The sequence below is a fragment of the Musca domestica genome, unplaced genomic scaffold (genome assembly GCF_030504385.1).
Source record: "Musca domestica strain aabys unplaced genomic scaffold, Musca_domestica.polishedcontigs.V.1.1 43, whole genome shotgun sequence".
NCBI lineage: Eukaryota > Metazoa > Arthropoda > Insecta > Diptera > Muscidae > Musca > Musca domestica.
This window is the reverse complement of record NW_026712332.1, coordinates 745,413-763,816: the sequence shown is the minus strand read 5'-3', so window position 1 is coordinate 763,816 and position 18,404 is coordinate 745,413. Positions and strand designations below refer to the sequence as shown.

The 18,404-nt window shown below is 33.3% G+C and overlaps 1 protein-coding gene across 9 annotated transcripts in view; it reads left to right on the top strand.

Annotated features, from left to right (window-relative positions):
• LOC101899481 (uncharacterized) overlaps positions 1–18,404 on the top strand; it is an 83,044-nt gene that overhangs the window by 53,693 nt on the left and 10,947 nt on the right. Inside the window, exons 1-2 of one of the 9 annotated variants that reach the window (XM_059127183.1) lie at positions 2,800–3,220; positions 3,829–4,114. The exons of 3 other annotated variants lie outside the window; for them this stretch is intronic. The gene's annotated coding sequence lies outside the window, so the exon portion shown is untranslated. Of the gene's footprint in view, positions 1–2,797; positions 3,583–3,828; positions 4,115–18,404 lie in introns of those variants that run through there. 5 more of the 9 variants (XM_059127182.1, XM_059127187.1, XM_059127186.1 and 2 more) reach the window with 5 other exon arrangements.

Genomic DNA, 18,404 nt, shown 5'->3' with positions numbered 1-18,404 from the left:
AATCGGATTAAGTATATATAAGTTATATCCAAACCTTAACCGATCTCGATAAAATTTGGCAAATGTATTTCCGAGCTCTATAAAATATCTAGTACTAAATATCATTGTTGTCTAATGCATATTACGGATAAGACATAAATATGGGAGCTATGGCTATATTTGAACCGATTTTCAACAATTTTTAAGTACTTGCTTCTATATTAAATTCGGACGAATGTGCCAAAATTCAGGTCATTTGGACTGATGTTCTCCATTTGGTACACAATTAACCCAAAATCTGTTGAAGATATATTAGGAGCTACATTTAAATCTGATCCGATTATCACCAATTTCAATAGGGTTCGTACTTAAGGGCAAACAAATATTGTTTAAAAAATTTAATCTCAATCGGATAATAAATGCGATCTGCATTTTGTTCACAATAATACATGGACAGACGGCCGGACAGACGGACCGACATGCATAAATCTACTCAGAATGTGATTCTATGAAGATCCTCAAAAGTAACTATGGGTCTATCTTGCTTCCTTGTTAATGATACCAACAAATGCTGCACAAAGACATAATACCCTTACCACTATGTGGTGTAGGGTATAAAGAGTTAATTTCGACCGAGAAGAACTTTTAATACCCTTCACCAAAATATATAAATACCTTCCACTAAAATATAAAAAAATAGTTAAAAAAACGTTTTAATTTAAAAAAATGCCGAACATATGGTGTTACATTTATATGGTGCTATGCTCTACAGTCAGTTATCCCCCTGAAAAGGTGGTGTCTATTACGAACTCCAAACACCACCGAAGACGTAGATCTACAGGGCAATTTTCTGCCCCAACTCCGAACACCATATTGCAAATTTAAAATAATTCCGGTGAGAAGTGTAGCTAAAAACGTCAAAATATCGAATGCTGGGGGGGGGGGGGGGGTGTACCGTTCTGCGGGAAACAAAATATCTGCAGGAGCAGAAGCTAGAGTTATTTTCACAGATGGATGGACATCGCCAACTCGACGTAGCATTGTATGCTGGTCGATGCTGGGGTCCTAAATGTATATTTCGAGCTGTTACAAAGGGAAGTACAAACTTAAAATACCCTCCAAATGATGGCGCAGGGTATAAAAAGATTCCAGAATCTCTGGAAGGAGTCCACAAAAAAAATTGAGCGCCATTTTCAATGAAGGTATTGCAAGAACACCTAGCCACATTTTCCAAAACAATGGTCGCAAAAACGTTTCAACCAATTCTAAACTCCTTCTGGTACCTCCCCCAAAAAGGATCAACATTTTGAAGCAACAGCATAAAGCTCATAATACGCGAAATTAACATTCCATTCAGACATGGTACATCTCAATATCTCCGTCAACACAAGATCTATTATAAAGATGGTAGAGATGGGACCATTTCTTCTGGTACCTCCCCCCAAAGGGTCGAAGTTTTGAATAACTAACACGATTGTAAAATCCCCCACAAAGGGTCAACATTTTTAATAACCAAAACGATCATAAAATCCTAAATAAAAATCCGCTTCTCTACAAATTCCACACATGCCAATATTTTTCCCAACTTAAGATGTGTTGTGAAAATTACTTTCCCCACAAAGGATGCAAAATTTTGAAAAACAAAATGCTCATAAAACGCGAAATCAGCATCCAACTGTCTTTAAATTTTGCAAATCCAAACATTTTTGCTAACGCAAAATCTGTTGTGAATATGATAGATATCTGCCAAGCCCTTCTGGTACCATACCCACAAAGGGTCACAATTTCCAATATTTATATCTGTCATAACTTGCGAAAAAAGTCGTTGATTCTTTACAACTTGCTATGTCTAAATTTTTCCCTCAATCAAAAACCTGAGATAAATATGGAATTTATGATTACGCATAAAATTGGATATGGATTTCCTTCAAATTTTGCAAATATCAATATTTTTATCTGTATTAGATGAAGTATGTAAATGGAATACTTCGGTCCGCTATACCTGTTACCTCACGCATTTTCCCGCATTTTCCAAAAATTTCACATATCTTATATAAAGTATTGGAAAAGACGATATAGTCGATAAGGCACGTTGTAATATTTTTATCAGTATTGGTCAATATTGTCCAACTGCTTCGAAAACTCCCCCCCCCCATAAAGGGAAAACAGTTTGAATAATCATAACTCGAGGCTGGAGGTCGGCAAAACCGACTGATACTAATTTACTTGTTTAAATTAAATAAAATTGTGGTTTTTGACACTACTGTTCAATTGCCGGCATGATATGTTCATATAGTCGGCATACCAACTTTTTTAGGGAAAGCGTAATATATAAATGTTTTATATTTTTTTATTTTTAATCCAATAATCCATTTAACGCGGACAAATTAAATTTCTAAATAAATAAATATTTCTCCTATTTAAAGGTGCCAATTTATTTTATTTAAGTTCCATTATTCCACAGAGGAGCTCGGCTAGTCTCTCAAATGATGATTTCCCCATCACGAAATGATTTCCCAAAAAAATCACACATTTTGTACGCCGCTTGGCAACCCTACAACCATTGTTTTGATAAATAAAAACTTAGAAGAGAGTAAAAGTAATACAACCAATTGGCCAAAGAGAGGAGGCGAACATGACTTCTACAATGTGGTGTGGCCATCGGCCTATGTTTTCTCGTATAAATTACGAAACACAGCTGAACAAGAAGAATGAGTAGGGGAAAGCAAATTGAAATTGATCCAAAAAGAAAAACAAATAAAAAACAATGCACTTACACCAATATAAAATTGAAATCTCACAACACCAATACCAACAATGAAAACGCGTATCTGAAACTCAGTGTCGAGTATCTGTGTGTGTGTCAATTGAAGAGAAAATGAAAATATCTGACAATGTATATGACTGTGTGTGTGTGCATGTGCGCGCGTATTATGTAGTCGCCAACGAAGACAACACCAACGACAACCATTGCCATCGCGATAGGGATAGTCTCAGTCTCGTGTTCGAGTCGTGTAGAGTAGTTGCGTTCTGTTTTTGAAAATCAATTTCAATTCAGTTGTGCTGTGGTGCATGCACTCACACTGCGCTCGCTCCGTTTGTTCGCCCGCCCGCCCGCTGCTCGCTCACTCACTTAACTATTATTATTGCTCTACTATTAATTGTGTGCTCACTAGTCTAAATATTTTTTGATTTTTTTAACAAATAAAAAAAAAACACGAGAAAATTGTTAAAAGAAAATGTAACGAAAAAAAAACATGCACGCGGAGCTTTTTTGATAGAGTGAAAAAAAGAAACAACAACAGCAACAACACACTCTCACACACAACCAAAAAAAATTAAAAAGATATTCAATACAACAAATAAATGATTTTGATTTTTTCTGTTGCTCGGCTCTATTGTTTTAGAAAAAACAAAACACACACCAAAAAAATAAATAAATATCAAATATTTAAACAAATTGAACGACCACGACGAATCTAAACAAATTGAACGAGGTTTGAGAAAAATAGTGTTTATTTATTTTTTGAATTAGTAATAAAAATAGAAAACTTCGGAAAAAATTTGAAAAAAATGGGATTGATTAACAAATCAAACAAACAAGTGAATCGAAAAAATATTTAAGAAATTTATAAAAATTGAAAAAAAAAAAAAAAAATTAAAATTATTTTGGCTGAAAAGTCCCGGTCTTAATTAAGTTGATTGCAGTTTTGAAGGGTTGTTTTTTGGAAAACTGCATATTAGGGCTTGCACTTTTCAGCCCAAAATGTGTGTTTTTGTTTTGTGAAGTGATTTAATTTTTTATTTATCTTGCCGTTCTTTTTTTTCTCTTTCTCTCTTCTTTCCTAGAGCTCATCACAAAAAATATTTAAATCATTTCAATTTGATGTAAGCAAAGAAAAGTGCCAATTTTAAGAAAAAAAGAAAAGATATTAAAAGGAAATTTTACTTTTCTTTAACGACTTTCAACGAAAAGAATGAAAGAAATGAAAATAAAACGAAACAGAATTTAAACGACGAAAAAAATTCAAACGACGAAAACTAACCAACAAATTAAAAAAAAAATTAAATTGTTATTAACCACAACAAAATCGACAGAGATTTCTATTGTTGTTGTTATTCCTGAACATGAAATGTATGTTATCACACTATTTACTCTTACTATTTTTCCCTCTTTTTTCTATATTAATTATTTTTAAACATTTATTGACGTGTGTGATGTTGTGTTTCTTCCTCTCCTCATCTCACCTCTCGTCCCTCCATCCGTCCGTCCCTCACACTGAATTTCCATGTGTTGTGTAAAATTGTGTGTTTTTTTTCTCTCTTCTTTATGTTCAGTTCATTTTTTCGTGTTTTCATTTATTTATTTTTTTTTGTCTTCTTACGTTTCTAATTCAATTTTCCCCCATTATGTAATTATGTTTTTATTTATTGTTCTTGTTGTTTTTGTTACTGTTACTCTTCTCCTTTTCTTGTTCTGATAATAGAGTGCGTTGAGTAAGTAGAGTATTCCGATTACATTTCTACTACCGATTTTCTTTTATAGTTTTTGTTTTTTTGAATAATAGCAGCAAAAACAAAAACAAAAGTAAAAATGACAACCAGTTAGGAACGAAATTCAATTTTACTCAGTTTTTCAATTTGTTCTCTTCTGTTAGTTTATTTGTGAATTCTCTTTGATTTTAATAGGTAGCTACAACAGAGTTGCCAAATCACAGTTTGAATGTTAGATCTTATTATTTTCATCTGAAAATACCTCAATAATTTGCAAATTTACTTTTTCCCTACCAATTAAAATATTTTCCATTAAAAATTTAAGTTAGGATTTCTTCGAAGAAAATAGGCTTTAAAAATATCATTCCATTATTGATAATACTGTTCCTCTATCATTGACAAGTCGCCAGAAACTTTTAAAAATCAATGCTATTGCTTTTCGGTTTGTTTAGCTAAGTGACTAATCAGTTCTGAGAAATATTTGCAATTGGTATTCTCATTCACACTGCAAACATCAAACATTCCAATAAACTGGTTATTGGAATATACAAAGTGTTGCCATTTTTGCTCAATTAGAATCAGAATCAATGACGAACTTTATATTTGAATGAAAGAATAATTTCCAATTGGAAAACCTCAGGCTGAGGGATTAAGATTTTAAAAATTAAACAATTTTCGCACATATGTGCTGTTTGAAGGAAAAAAAACTTGATTACAGTTTCTATAAAAATGCTTAGGTTTGATAAAAATAAGCTGAAATATCTAAAAAAATACCAACATTTCTGCCTCATCGTTATTAAAGCCTAAACCAACATTGCAAGTTTTGTTGAGGAGTTTGAAATTCTAAAAATCGAATCACAGCCTCTTTGTCGAGAAAATTTTGCCAGGATGTTTAAATTAGCTCAAAATTTTCAGATTCTAAAATTTAGAGCTACGTCAAAATTATAACTTGTTATATGTTTAGTAAGAAAAAAAAAATAATAATAATTCAATAAAAAATCTATTGTTCTATTTTTTATTTATTTATTTTTATTTTTATTCATTTATTTTTATTTATTTACATTTATTTATTTGCAAATTATTTTTATATATTTTTTATTTTTATATATTTTTTATTTTTATATATTTCTATTTATTTTTATTTATATTTATATTTTATTTTTTTTTTATTTTTTTTTGTTATTTATTTTTATTAATTTCTTTTTTATTTACTTTTTTATACAATCCACCAAAATATGGAGGGCATATAAAGTTTGTCATTCCGTTTGTAACACCACGAAGTATACATTTTAGCCCCTACTCAGAATATATTCTTGATCCGCATAAAATTCTTATTATATCCGTCTGTTGAAAAATATTCGTTATTTTTATGATTTGTGTCACATTTTTCATCGGATTTGTTTCAAATTTGGTATTTGGAGTTCGTAATAGGCACAACCTCTTATGACAAAAATATTCCAATGCAGATCCACGCCTTCGTAAAGCCCCCATACAACACTACCCTACCCTATATGCGACATTTTAATGATTTTAGCTAAATTTTCAATGAAGTTATCTCAAATTTGGTATTTAGAGTTCGTAATACATACTATTTTCTCTGGCAGATACGGCCAGGCCATAAACCGCACCAATCTTCTGGTATGAAAATGGGAAGTTTTGGTAGAATTTTTTTGAGTGTTATAGTCGGAATGTTAAACCGTATTTTCTGTAAATTGGGAATATGTGTTCCAGTATTTAGGAATCATGCTTGCATGGATCCAAGTTTTGGTATAGATCTTTGTGCATTTGTTTGTATACAGGCAAAAGGAAATGAGATAGACTATAGATATAATTGATAGAATTTAGCAATTACGACCAAGTTGAGTCTAGAAACAAGTATTTCAAATTTGGTGAAAATCGGTTCAGATAAAGCTATAGCTACCATATATAATGTTCATCCGATTTGTTATATATGTTCTCCACAGCCATAATATGCACTCCGTTACAACGACATTCGGGGAAATATATCAAATACAGCTCAAAAATACCTTTGCCAAATTTTATATAATTAGGTTCAGATTTGGATATAGTTCCCATACATATCTTTATCCGATTTCAAGTTAATTGTGCACCAAATGGGTAATACAAGTCCGAATTTAAAAGGCACAAATGCCTCGGCAAATTTGGTAGAAATCGATTCAGAGGTGGATAGTCCTCTCACATATTAGTTCTTTTGGACATTAAATTATAACTATAATCATAGTTGGTATGATTTAATTTTCACAAATTCCCCATAAAAACTTATTTGCTATGTGAGGCTCTACTAAATATGCAAAGTGGTGTCGGCCTTTAATATAATTTTACTGGTGTTTTTAACTGTTTCCTTGATTTCAGTTTTACCGGCTATTTTCCCAATAAGTATTTTCCCCCTGTTCATCTCTATTAATGCTTTAACCCCACCAATAGAAGCAGGTGGGCGGCCTGGGGATCATCCCTTGTCGAAATTATACATTTTTAAATATTTTCAGAATGTTATTTTTTATGATAACTTGGCAACTCTTTTGTATTGCCATTTGACAAAGAAGCCTTAGTAAATCAATACAAATTCATTTTGAGAATAATGATCTCATTTATATATTTTCTCTCAACAAATATATTCTCTGTATTATTTATAATATCGAATTATGTTATTATGATATTTTTGTTTACTGTGTTTGTCCTTTGTTGTTATACACAATTAATTTGTTTACCTTATTAATTTCAGTTCTTTTTGTTAAAAACTTGTTGAATGTTTTTTATAATTTGCCTTAGAATGATTGGGCCTTGTGGTACGGCCTCTCTCGTTCTCTTTGAAATTCACAAAATACTTTAATTTCTCTTCGTTTGCAACAAAGTCACTTCGTTATCATTTTGATTTATTGAATTGGTGTTAATTGTTAGTAGGTTTGTGGTGTTTTTTATATTGGTATTACTTGATAATAATAATTGTGATTCATTTTGTTTATTACTAATGAAAACAAAGAATAGCTGCTTAGCACCCCAGTAACAGCTGTTTAAAATGGGTTCTCTTTCTTTATTTTTTCTGACAGATAGATACCCATCAGGTTTATGATACCACCAAACAATTTTATGATTGACCCAAAAAAGCCAAACTAAACTGAAAACACCGTTATTGTAAAAGTTGTTTACTTTTACTTCAGCGTAAAAATTCAAGGTCATTGGCGTAATAAAGCAACTGTGGATCAATTAGGCGGAATGAAATTTGTTTGCGGTCTATCTTATCGGGGAATTTTGAAAGCATAGATAAATTGTTTTAACAAATTGACGATTATTTTTTGTTTGTACCTACCTACGAACATATATTTATATAATAAGTATAATAATAGGGTGTATGCAAAGTTATGGAATGTTACAGTTAATTTAAATTGGCAATTGATAAATCCTCAAAAAAGAAGATTGACCCAGTAAAAAAGCTATAATGTAAACATATTATAATCTTCGATAATTAAGTTAAATCGAGTGTGATTTTAAGAGAATAACTTGCTTACATTTTTACATAAGCTAGGATTAACGAGTTCGAACTGAAGAACCCTCTGTGGCCTCACTAGTATTCCATTTTATCATATGTGTGCTAAAACGTAGAACTCGAATTTATTTCTTTCGCCGTCTCTTCCTCCATTTCCCTCTCTCCTCTTATGAGCCTCCTTTCTCACACCAGTGCAATTAAAATGTATGACATTATGTCGTGTAAAAATTCACTGCTTTTATTTTTCTTCTTGATTTTGTGGACTTCCCCATTTTTTTGTTTGTTTGTGTTGTTTCTTTTCTTTCCACAATGGAAACTGAGTTTCACTTACTTTACCTGCTTCACATTTACTCTTCGCTTTCGTTGTTTTATGCAATTTTCTTATGCCATTTTTGAATTATTGCAAATTATTCTTTACAGTTTTTCTTTCTATTGTTGGAAAATGTAATGCAAAATGTTTGCCGTTGTTGTTTTTTGCTTTTTTCCTTTTGTCATACTCGTGCAACATGCATTTACAATGCAAGTACTTGTGTTGTTAACAACAACAAAAACAACTACAATGCCAGTGAGAAATTGCAAATTATGTGTACCCACAGAAAATGTGTGAGAGATAGATAGTTGGGAGAGGAAGAAAGGGAAATAAACGTAGCAGGCACGAGTATTTGTCAACAATCTACTTCCCGGAGTTGGAAACTTGCAATTGCAAAAATGGTGTGAAAATATAAAACAATGTCCCTTTATACGAATATTTCGTAAACAAATAATAATCCGAAAACAAATAATAAATTGAGATTATATTCAATATAGGTATTTTGTCACAGAAGAAAGATACTATACTATACCTAAAATATTCCATAGCTTAAAACTAATCTATTGCCCATCTAATCAAACTTGTGTGCAATAATAATTAGTGCTGTTTTCGCTATTAAGCTCCAATTTCTTTAAACTTTTTTTAATTCAGCAACAAATCAATCATTTATTCATTTTATATATTGATTCTTAAACAAGTAAAATACTATCATTCGGTTTTACCGAACTGTTCATCCGGGTTTGCCCAACTGTTCACCCTTCCGAAGCAGATATAAATATTACAACATGCCAGATTTGGACAATATCGACTACTTCTTATGCTTTATATGAAATATATGCAAGTTTTGGGAAAATGTGGAAATATGCTTGGGGTAACAGATATAACGGACGGAAGTATTCCATTATGAAGTATGAAAATACAGATAAAAATATTGGTACATGCAAAATTTGACATTTATATCCAATTTTATGTGAAAAATAAATATCGAAATAAATTTCGATAAAATGAATATTGAGATCAGATTTGTAGTTGAGAGAAATATTTAGATAAATCAATTTGTAAAGAATCACTGACTTGTTTCGGAAGCTATGACAGATATAAGTATTGGAAAATTGTGAACCTTTGTGAGTGAGGTACCAGAAAGGGGTTTCCAATTATATACCACCTTCACAACAGATCTTGTGTGAGCAAAAATGTTTGCATGTCTTAAATTTGAAGAGATTTAGATGCTTATTTTGCTTTCTTCGAGCATTTTGTATGTGTGGGAAGTACCAGAAGGAATGGCCCGATCCATACCATCTTTATATCTGATCTTGTGTTGATGGAAATATTGAGATGTACCGAGTCTTATGAGCTTAATAGATATTCAACATTTTGGGCCTTTGTGGGGGGAGGTACCAGGAGTGGACCGATATATCCCGTTTCCACACCAGATTAAAAAATTTTGTGATGTTTGTAATTAGAAAAGAACCAGATGATTATTTGGGATTTTATGGTAATTCAAAACTTTGACCCTTTGTGAGGGAGATACCAGAAGGAATGGTCCGATCTTTACCATCTTTATATAAGATCCTGTTTTTTTGGAAATATTGAGATGTACCAAGTCTGATTGGGATCGGATGTTAATTTCGTGCTGTATGAGCATCATGGATATTCAAAATTTTAACCCTTGTGGGGGAGGAACCAGAAGGAGTGGACCGATATATCCCACAGCAAATCTTGTGTTCGTAGAAATAATGGGATGTGTGAAATATGTAGAGAACCGGATGCTTATTTTGGATTTCATGATCGTTTTGGTTATTCAAAACATTGACTCTTTGTGGGGGAGGTACCAGAAGGAATGCTTCGATCTTTGCCTTGATAGATATATTGAGATGTGCCAAATCTGAATGGAATCGGATGTTGATTTCTTATGAGCTTAATAGATATTCAAAATTTTTACCCTTTGTGGGGGAGGTACCGGAAGAAGTGGACTAATATATTCCATCTTCACACCAGACCTTGGGTTAATAAAAAAAAATTGTGAGGTGTGTAATTTAAGGACAATCGGACTCTTACATCTCATTTTAAAAGTTCTAATTATTCAAAACTAAGCTGATTAAAATTGATTTCGATTTCAGATCATTTTATTTTGATCAATGGGCCAAATAAGTCTTTTGACTTATGTCTTCAATCGATTTTGTTCAATCAGTTAAATATGTCAATAAATATGCTCAAGCCATGATGCCAATTTGCTTATGTATCACCACCTTTAATTCCCATTCATAAGTTAACCACTCAATTCTTTTTATCAATTAAATTACATTAACTTTCCCATCTCTGATGCCTTCATTGCATTCTCTCTACACTTGCTGCCATTGCCTGATGTTCTCATTATTAGTTGGTATTTGTTAAAGTTGGTGCTGTTGTTGTTTTTGTTGTTATAAGACAACGACTACGACTATGTCATCATAAGTACTATCTCTATTGTAGTATAATTTGATTTATATTTATTGTTATTTAAAATATATTTGTGTCATGAGTTTGTCTTCGTTTGTGGTGGGTACACGGCTAGGAAATTGCACATGTGCCACCTAGTTTCACCCGCCCGCCACCTCCTAGATCACAGAGCCAACCAGCCCACTTTTTGATGGCGGAAATCTTCTCTTTTTTTTTTGGTTTTCTATTACCACCCTTCCTTCTACACTTTCTTAATTTAATTTCGCTTTGCTCTATTTTTCTTGGTGGTTTCTAACACACGCTCTCTGCTTCCATCCTGGCACTTTTGGGACTTTGAAAATCAGCTGTTCAGTTTTTCTCTCTTGTTCTCTTTTATCACAAACAAAGAGTAATGCAATTTTAATGCCATGTTTCTTGTTCTTGCTGCACTTTGGTCAGAGTTGTTATCCATGTTTCTTTAATATTTTCATTTTGGATTCCACAAACTATTTTTAAGGGAAGCAAAAAGAAAAGCCAAATGATTCAACAATGAGCGGGCAAGCCAAAGCAGCTGATTTTAATTTATTATCTTTTTGTTGTTGCTAATAATTTTTTTGTACATATTTCGTCTGTGTGACACTGATAACAACAATAACGACGACGATGAAGACGAAAATTGCAAATGCCGTTATTAGTCTTGTTTTCCGCTGTTGTCCGTCCTCTTCCTCTCTCTCAACCGATAATAGGTAGCAAAAAAGACAAATACAGACTGCCAGTCATTTACATTATTCTCTTCGTCCATACCCTCTATTGATGAGTAAAATAATCAAGCTGCTTGCTGTCAATTAGTTTGTCGGCTGGTCGGTCGGTGGGTGACTCGGTGTGTCAATATGGGGTAAAGGCTTTGTAATGTTTCGACGCCTTTCATCTTTTGTTTGTTTTACTGTTGCAGTTGCTGTTGATTTGATTTTGCACAAGTTGACCCAAATTATTTGTTACGGCCGACCTACTATTATTCTGTTGTGTTTTTAGTTGTTGGTGTTGTTGCTATTGTAGTTGGTAGTAGTAGTTTTATAGTATTTTTGTCTGTTGCTCTGCCTAATTTCGTCGTAGTGGAACATAAATGCATTCGTTTATTTGGGTGTTTCCATTATTAAATTTTGTGGCTGGAAAATTGTATGCAAGAGTATAACAGTCAGTGGTGCTCAAAACCGTGTTCTAGAACATGAAGAGAAAAAAGAGATAATTTAAGAGAAAATTAAAACTTTGTTTTTCTTTATATTTTACGGTTCTATTTAATTGTTTTTAAACACGAATGTTTGCCAAAATAATTAATAAAGCAAATGTATAAATAATATTTGTATAAATAATGACTTAACACTGTTTTGTTCTTGATTTAAATAAGAAAAGAGAAATTTGAATGAAAAGAGATATTTCTTTTTGGGCACCGCTGGCATAGACAAATGAAAATATAGACAACGAAATGCTCTCACCGTTTATCTTCGAAAAAAATCGAATCAGCAGATGTCGTCTATATCGTTTCAGGGGTTTGAGTGGGAATATTGAAGTCACTCAATTCTAAAACGTTAAAAATAACAAAAACTGTAGGATATTTGTCAGTTGGAAATTGTTCCATAATAAAATAAATGTGAAAATTACGAGATGACATCAAAAAATTCCGGAATAATCAAGTGAAATTCTTGAAAAACGATGAAATGTGTTTTCGAAGTCGAGTGGCTTGAATGCGTAAATGAGCATGTTGACTATGCAAAACATGATGAGAGCCACCTGGAAAAAAAGACCAAACTAACTTTTCGTTGTCTATATCTTAATTTGTCTATGCCGCTGGCACCGCTGATAACAGTTGTTTGATGTGTTAGCTCTCTCTCTCTCTCTCTCTCTGTCGTGCGTTCTCTTTTAAACCTCATAGTTAGGAGAATAGAAAATCCATAAAGGGGATTATTTAGGGAAGACTACAATTGATTTTTGTTCAATGTTTTATGAACTTTTTACGTATTTATATTGTCTTAAAATATTTTTTTTTTAAAATAAAATAATGAAATAGATGCATAAAATTTGATTTGTTGATGTGATAAAGGAAACAAAGAAATTCAATTTAATTTTCATGTTGTTAAAAGCTCTTGAGTAGTATGGATTTTCAAATCATGTATTTTTATGCCGAAATGTGCACATATGGGTTAAAATAGGGTCTTCTTTGATAGTGTTGGGATTTAGATAATTTTAACGATTTCTTATATTATAATGCAATCTCGCTTTGTGATATTTATAAAGAAAAATGTCAATATCATTTATATATTACACACACATATGTCTATGATTAAGTTCACCTCAAATGGGGATTTTCATTAATAACTCGTTTCAAAAATCGTAAAAGGTCTAATTCAACATGTTAAAAAGTATCAGTCGGGTTTGCCGACAGATGTATACCCTCAGCTAATGTTCGATTATTTAAACATATTTTGCCTTCTGTTATGATTATTCAAATTGTTGACCCTCTATGCAGTACGTTCCGAAGGAATGGGCCAATATGTCAATTTCGTATTGGACCTAAATAAATATGATATCAATATTGCGATATGCCAGGTTTGGACTATATTGACTTTATATGAGATATATGATAATTTTTAGGAAATGTGCGTGTGGTACCAGATATAGTCGATGGAGGTATTTCATTTTCATACCCCATCTAATACAGGTAAAAATATTGATATGTGAAAAATTACAAGAAAATCGAACATTTTATGCGGAATCATAAATTCAATATTCATCTCAGGCTTCTGACTGAGAGAAATATTTAGATATAGCAAGTTGTAAAGAATAGCTGACTTGTTTCGTAAAAAATGTTTGTATGTGTGAAATTTGAAGAGTGTTGAATGGTTATTTCGCTTTTGTTTTTCAAAACCTTGAACCCTATGTGGGGCAGGTAGCAAAAGAAATGGTCCGATCTCTACCACCTTGAAAGCAGATCTTGCATTGATGGAAATATTGAGATGTTCAAGTCTGATTGGAATCGGATTTTAATTTCGCGTTTTATGAGTTTTATGGATATTCAAAATTTTGACTCTATATGGGGGAGGTACCAGAAGTAGTGAACCGAAATATTCCATCTTCACAGCAGATCTTGTATTAGTAGAAATTTTGTGATTTGTGAAATATGAAGAGAACCGGATGTTTTTTTTTTTTTTTTTTTGGATTTTAGGTTTAGGTTATTCGAAATGTTGACCTTTTGTGTTTGAGATGCCAGAAGGAATGGTAGAAATATTGAGATGTGCCAAAGGAAGAATGGAATCGGATCATAATTTCACGTTTTATGGACTTCGTGCTTATTCAAATTTTAACCCTTTGTGAGGGATGTACCAGAGGGAGTAAACCGATATATTCCATCTTAACACCAGACCTTGGGCTTATAAGAATATTGTGATGTGTATTATTTAAAGATAATCGGACTATTTTATAAGAGTTATAATTATTCAATTTTTTTCCCTCTTTGTGGGGTGTTACTTGATGAAGTGGACCGATATTGTTCGTTTTCGCAGCTGACCTAGCTCTGATACAAATATTAGGATTTGCAAAGTTGGAACAAAATCGGATTATCCCTTCTCTTTCTGTTCAGCAAAATATTTTTTTTTTTTTTTGGAAAATTTCGAACTTTTGTGGGGTAGGTTCCATAAGGAGTGGACCGATATTGTCCATCTCCGAACTCGATCTAAGTTTAATAATAATATTACGATGTATCAAGTTTGGACAAAATTGGATACTGCCTTCGAGAGTTATCGTACGCATCAGGAAGCAGACGCAGAGACAGACGGTCGATCGACTCCAACTTTCCTGAAATAGATTTGGTCCAAAGAGACCTAGGGTCTAAAACCGTTATATCGATAAGACACGTTTTTGGCCGTATCAAATGGCCTATATACCCTTTTTAGCCATATGGCTGAGGGTATAAAAATTGAGGTTATGCAACAAATGCGTCATATCACGATGTGTGATTTATTAACAAAGATGGATGCTGTTTTACGTTTTACATTTTCTAACGATGATGTGGATGCTCTAAGATGCTTGTTGTATTAAAAATATTTTATTTTATGAAATCATCTTTTATCTGCGGTTACACTTGTGTTGAGCTATTTGTGTCAAGTGATTTCATTTCTTTTTTTTTCTTAGAAATTATTTTAAAATAAATGATTTAATTTATAATAAATTTGGATGTATGCAAACACTAATGTTAAATTATCGAAGATATCGGTAGATATCCAAATATGTAACTAATGATAACCACTACAACTCAAAAACGTATCCAGGAACTCCAAAATACTTAAAATCGTTTGCTAATGCTACATGGGGTCATGTTGAAATGTGGACCGATATTTAAAATTTTTCTTACTGTGAGTCCATATAATGAGGATCACAGTTTCCAAATTAGAGCAAGTTCTGAACATCTGAAACGCTGGGCATTGACAGAGAATATACTCCAACGTTTCATCGTCTTTCCCGTATGTCCTGCATATGCTGTTATCTACACATCTTGTGCAAATAAACTTGCTTGAAACACTAAATGTGTAATTACAACTCATTTAGTTGGATGTTGTGGCTGGAACATTAAAAAAACCGAAAATCAGGGGGCACCGTAAAATAGGTACTCCACACAAGCCCCCATAGACTGAGGATGATTTATTACATTTTTTGAAAAATAGAAGAATTCTCTGTGAAGAATCTCTGACCTTACAGCTTGGCCAGAGAGTCTTCACAGAAATACTGATAGGAGATTCCTCACAGATGATCAGAATGGCAAAACTCTTCACAAATGAACTGAAGGGCCAGATTACACCTACCCGTGTACATCTCACATATTGGCTGATATCAGCGATTTCAAGTTCATAGCTGATCGCAGAATCTCATTTCAAACTTCCCAAGTGTCGAAATTATCCAATTGACCATCCATATCGAAAATACTACATGCATACCACAACCCATTCATTATAATAAACATCGAAACCACCTTTAAAAACATTAAAAAAAAAAACACACCGCCCCACAAAACAAAAGTACCATGTAATATTTTTGAAATTATTCATCAATTTTGTTTCGATTTACTAAACGGTTTGAACGTTTCGCTTTGTTAGGTCTACCTACTTCCGTTTATTTATTTTCAAAACCTAATTTTCAATTCATTTCCATTATAATGATGAACAAAAAAATGAATTTGAACTCAAAAGTAAAATGTTTTGAAGTACCTTTGGCCTTTGAATGAAATCGGCAATTTGGAGAGAGGCCGATTTGAAGTTTTCGATGATGTTAGTTTACATTTGACGTTCGCCATCACCGTCATCCTCATCATTCACATCATCGCCATGCTCTGTAAACATTAGAATCTCATTGTGTGGTTGCTGTAAATTGTTATGATAATTTTTAATGATGTTGCTGTTGTTGTTGTTTTACATTTTATATTTGCTTTTGTTTTTTATTAAAGCAACAAGCCCTGCCACAAAAGCTGATAAATTAACGTCGATCATTTATTTTTTTCCGTTTTCGGTTTTTTCAATTTCAAACAATAATGACGCCCATAGTTTGCTTTACAGATTAGATTGCATTGTATCTGTATCTGTATCGGTATTGGGTATTGCATTGTATTCTCAAGTGTTGGTATCAAGTTCGAATTTTTTTCTCGATATGTTGCAAAGTCAACTTCTATTTTTTTTTTGATAAGAGAAACAAAAATAGGTTATCACACAAATATGGGTAATTGCATATGGTTTCGGGTTGGTATTTTTAGGAATGGCAACAGAAGTAATAATAACTACCTACGTCATTGAGAATGTTTTCACATTTCAATTAAAAAAAAAAGTAAGACCTTGTGGGAAATGAAAATGATATCATGGCAATCGAAATTTCCAGATTTTTCAGGGTAACCCAAACTAGTATACAGGGTGACATAAAAAACTGCAACAAAGTCAAACGCCATAATTTTTACATTTTTTTAATTTTATTGAATGAAAGGAAACATACGGAAATGGCATCAAATTTTAGAATAAGTTTAGATTTGTTCGAATTCAAACGGCCAATGAAACCGTCACACGCTGCCCGAATGTTGCTCTGCGGTATTTTGACCCATTTCCGGCGAAGCGCTTGCTTGAGGTGACCGACACCTTGGTATTTTTTAGTGCCAACCTTGCTTTCCAAAATACTCCAGACACAATAGTCCAACGGATAGGTATCCGAAGATTTTGGTGGCCATTGTGCGCTGGAAATTAAGCGAGGAACCTCATTTTGCAACCATTCTTGGGTGGCGCGTGCTGAGTGTGATGGTGCTGAGTCCTATTGGAATGTCCAAGGTCTGCGGCTGAAATTTTTGCGTGCCCAAGGCTTTAATACACCCTCCAGAATATTTTCGCGATAATATTCGGCATTTATTCTGATGCCACGGTCGATTAATACGAGCGGAGAGCGACCATCGGCTGTTATGGCGGCCCACACCATCACCATGGCCGGCGCTTGAGTTCTGGTGGCAAACCGATGGTTCACATGTTCATTTTGTTTGTTTACACGCATCTGGACACCGAATTTTTTCTCACCGGAGAAAACCAAATTCGGCAGTTCACCACTTTCAGAGCAAGTGAAGCAACTCTTTAGCTCTTTTAAGTCTATTTTCTTTCTGTTGCGGTGCGGTTGCGGTTCTTGCACTTTTTGGAATTTCAATGGCTTAACCCCGAACTCATTTTTCAATATTTGCCGAATGGAATATTGCGATATGTTCAGCTCACGAGCCATTTTTCGGTCACTGCGACGCGGGTTCCGATCAAGTCGCTTCTTTACTTCCCACGGTAACGAGCGATGGTACGAGACACAAAAGATTTATTCACATTTAAATGCTGGAGTGCTCTAACGATATCCACTTGTGGTTTTCCGGCCAAATATAAATAAATCACACTATCACGCTCTAATTCCGCCAGGAATAATTTTTTTCTGGAAAATTCTCAACAAAATGCTTTTGTACGCTTGTAAACAATATAATGCCACTGTCACTGGAATAATTTTTACAGCTGTCGGTCAAGTGGCTTAGAAATGACAGCAGTTGGTTCCAGTTTTTTCATCTAACCCTGTATATGCCCACGATACACATGAAAAGCGACCTTAATACCAAATTTCAGGATTCCAAGCGCTATCTGTTCACCCAATGCCAAATTGAACCAAATATAGGACTGCTCAGTACTTTTCGTGCACTAGTGGTACACATTTCCCCAAAAAAACAACTCTCTACCACCAACTAGGAGCCCAATACAAAATGTCCAAATTCTAGCCTCATCTGTTCACCCTAAAACTTAATTGTACCAAATTTAATACATTTAGTACAGTTTCCACACTTAGCTTAGCACTCGTTTTCTAAATATAGCTCTTTTCGATCACATAACATAAAATGGTACCATTTTAGAAGTTAAGTACCATTTAAGAACTTTTCGTAACCTTAAGGTTCGAATTTCCAAAAATCCTTTGGTGCATCTATCCTGCACTGCATCAGTGACTCTCATTGCAATTGTTAAAGGTCATTTCTTTTGGGAATATAAAATATTCTACTTTTGAGTAAATTTTCGTACCCATTTTTGTCACACGCCTACCCACAAAGACTGATCCTCGTGCAAAATTTCAGGATTCTAGCTTTAACCGTTTCGTCTGGACGTT